Genomic DNA, 3,687 nt, shown 5'->3' with positions numbered 1-3,687 from the left:
AATGTTATGCCTGTGCTAGACTGGCATTTCATTTAGTGCATGTTTTCTGTTGATTCAGGAGAGTCTGCTTCTTAGCATCTAGCTATAATCTGAGCCTTGCCTCATCTCTTTAAACTGAATGTGATGTTATTTGCTCTGTGATACTGCTAGTGGGGGAAATTTAGACAACACAATTTGAGAGCATTTGCTTGGCTCTCTTCAAGTTTTTAGAATATGCTTCCTTTTCTCTGCAGTGGCAAATGAGGAGGATGAAGAAAAACAAATGCACTTGAATGAGTAATGCTTTCTGACTATAAATTTCCTTTTTGAGTATAGCAGTGCAGAGAAGGTGTCTGACAGTAAAGTTAACATCTTTTCTCTTAATCCAATACCTGCCAATCTCACATTTCAGAAGCCGAAGTACCTATGTTATTCCGGACATACTGTATAATCCTGAATTTTTTTTCTGATGATTTGGTATCTTGGCAAAAAGAGTTTAATTCAATATATATGGCCACCAGTCTCTCATAAGTGTCCCTGATTGGGGAGCATAGTTAAAATGTCAATATATTAACATAAAATGAAAATTATAAAAATATGAGTATACAAACATAATAACCAGAGAAAAACCATCAATAATAAATAATAATATCTCACAGGCTTACCTAACCTCCTAACCTCTATACTTGGCAGATCAGCTAGTTCCTAAAAGCTTTCTGAAAAGCTGCCAGGGTTGGGGCCAATCAAATATTGGGGGGAACACTATTGCAGAAGATAGGCAAAGAAACAGAAAAGCTATGCTCTTTGATCCCACCAGATGACAATTTAATAGAGGAGAGTCAGAGCGTGTCCCTCCTGATGCGGCAGGAAAAGGCAATAAGAGAAAGGCAGTTCTTCAAATATCCTGGTCCCAGACTGTATAGAGACCGTACAGTTGCCCATCTCAATCCAATTTTAGATCAGTAAAATAGAAGTTTTTTACTGAAAAAAATGAGCCAGTCACTTTGGGGCAGGATGGTTCCTCAGATAACCTGGTCCCATGCCACAAAGAGGTTTAAAGGTGATGACCAACACTTTGAATTGGATCCATTACTTTAATAGTAATTAAATTATAACAATAATTAGTCTTACTTTAGTTAAAATAATTTAATTACATTTACAAGGAGAAATGTAAAGTCATGGGTCTAGGTAAAAAACATGTACAGGAGGGAGCAAATCTGGCTCAAGAGCAGCTTATGTGCAAAAGACTTGGGTGTACTAGTGGATCACATACTCAATATGTCCAAACAGTATAATGCAGTTGCAAAGAACACAATGATATCTTAAGGAGTATTAAGCGAAACGTAGAGTTTAGACTGTGGGAAATAATTATTTCATTCTACTCTATACATCCCAGTTCTTTTTTTTTTTTTGTAAACTGGAGCAAGTCTGGAAAAGATCTACTAGGAAATCAGGTCCTAAAGGAATGGTTAAAAGACTTAGGCACATTTGGCTTGTAGAAGAGAAATTTGAGAAGGGACATAATAGCTGTCTTTAAATATCTGCAGGGCTGTCATATTGCAGAGGATTTGGACTTATTCTCACTTGCTTCAGAAGGTAAGACTAGAAACTAATGGGATGAAACTTCAAGGATGTAGATACACTTTAATCATTAGAAAAAACGTCTTGACAGTAAGAGCTTGTTGATCAATGGATTAGGCTATTGCAAGGAGTGGTTTCTTCCCTTTCACTGGAGATTTTTGAACAGAGGTTGGATAAGTTATTTATCATAAATGAATTCTGCAGCATTCAGGAGTTTGGATTTGATGAGCTCTTAGGTCACTTTTATTACATATAAAAATGTTACTATATAAATAAACCTTATTATTAAATCATATTATGGGTAACCACATTTAACAATTTACAAAACCTCAATAAATTGTGTGGGATTTTCTTGGGGGGGGGGGAGGAATAAGCTGGTAATTTTATAATTAATTTAAGTCCACTTAAATTGGCCATGAAGCTGTTTCACATTTTTTTGGTGCAGAAATTAAAACTGAATTCAGTTTATCATTAGGTGTGTTGAAGAATTCATTTAACTTAAGCATTTATTGGTATATGCTACCGATGCTTTGACATTTTGGAGGGATCTCTTGAGATCTCAAGGGTATGGAAGTATACAGTATATAAGCCCCATTCCTCCTGGCATTTTGCATGACTGTTAAGCCCTTCCTATTCCATCAGGACTTTGGCAGTGACTGATAGGGGAGACTTTTGTATTAATAATGATGTTGTTGATTTTCATTTTGTCTTGAATCTACATTGCCCAGGGTCATAAGTGATTGGAATGATTCATGGTTATTCCAAATAATTTAAATGAATAATACCACTTGGAATAATGAGCTCAAATATTACACTTTTGTACATCAGTGAAAGATTAATCATTTTTAGTATTTAGAAAACAGAAAAATTGTTTTATGTATATGAGAAATCTCCAAGAAATGTTTAATAAGGATTGGTCGTATTATAATAAAAGGTTTAAGAATAAAGGATTGATTGTAATAACTATCATCTTTAGATGCAGTTCACAAGTTGGAACATTAACTCACATAATCTGGGCATGTCCTATTACTGACGCAGTTTGGGCTTAACTCCACAGAACTGTTAATGCTATGGGATATTTATAGAGTCATAAAGGAGCTATTTAGACCACTAAATCAGTACAGGAATCAGAATTAAAGCTTACCCCTAGCTGCCACTTGAACTATAAAAGGGAGGCCATCTGGTTCTATTGTTAAATTGCTCTTGCTGAATTTTCTCCCCTAATATTTAATTTCAATCTATTTTCCATCACTATTTTCCATCTTACCCTATGGACTGATGGAGAACAGCTCTTGACTTTATTATATTTTAAAAGTGCTTATTTGAAGAGTGTTATCACATGTTTTGGACCATCCTCCTTTCTAAAAGCTACTTTACCTAGCTCTTTCGCATTTTTTTGGGTAGGATATAATTTTTAATCTCTGATCATCCTTGCTGCTTTTTTTCTGAATCAGTTCCAGTTTGTCTGGGTTCTTAAGATGTGGTATTCAGAAATGGGCACAATACTCAAGATGGGAGCTGTCTCAATGCCCAATAAAGTGAAATATTATTTTTTGTGATCTAGAAATGGTTGACAGTCTCAAATTGCATTTGTCTTCTGTGCAGCCACAACACATTGTGTTGATTCATATCCAGCTTGTAATCAACTACAATTACAAGTTCTATTTCACAAGGTTTGTCAGCAAGTTACATATCCCTCATCCTACACCTGTGCATCTGATTTATGCTTATTAAATGACTTTTTCCTCTATTAAATTTCATTCTGAGTTTTTCATTTACCAAACTCTCAAGATGTTTTTGAATTTCATTTCTATTTTCTATTCCACCCAAGTAATGAGGAATTGCCACTGAGTCTTCCCTGAGATCATTTTGTAATCAGCGGTGGGATTCAAATACCTGAACAACCGGTTCTCTGCGTGGATGCAGACCTGGGCCTCTGAGGACTAGAACGGACTTCCGGAAGTGGTATCCATGCATTTCCAGCGGCCTGTTCTAGGCCTGGGAGGCCTCCTCCAGGTGTCCGAGGCCTAGAAGGGACTTCCGGAAGCAGTGTGCATTCAGCCGGTTCTCAGAACAAACCGGCTGAATCCCACCATTGCTTGTAATGCCATTCACATATTACTATTT

The sequence above is a fragment of the Protobothrops mucrosquamatus genome, unplaced genomic scaffold (genome assembly GCF_001527695.2).
Source record: "Protobothrops mucrosquamatus isolate PMUCROS unplaced genomic scaffold, P.Mucros_1.0 scaffold2520, whole genome shotgun sequence".
Classification (NCBI taxonomy): domain Eukaryota; kingdom Metazoa; phylum Chordata; class Lepidosauria; order Squamata; family Viperidae; genus Protobothrops; species Protobothrops mucrosquamatus.
This window is presented reverse-complemented; position numbering follows the sequence as displayed.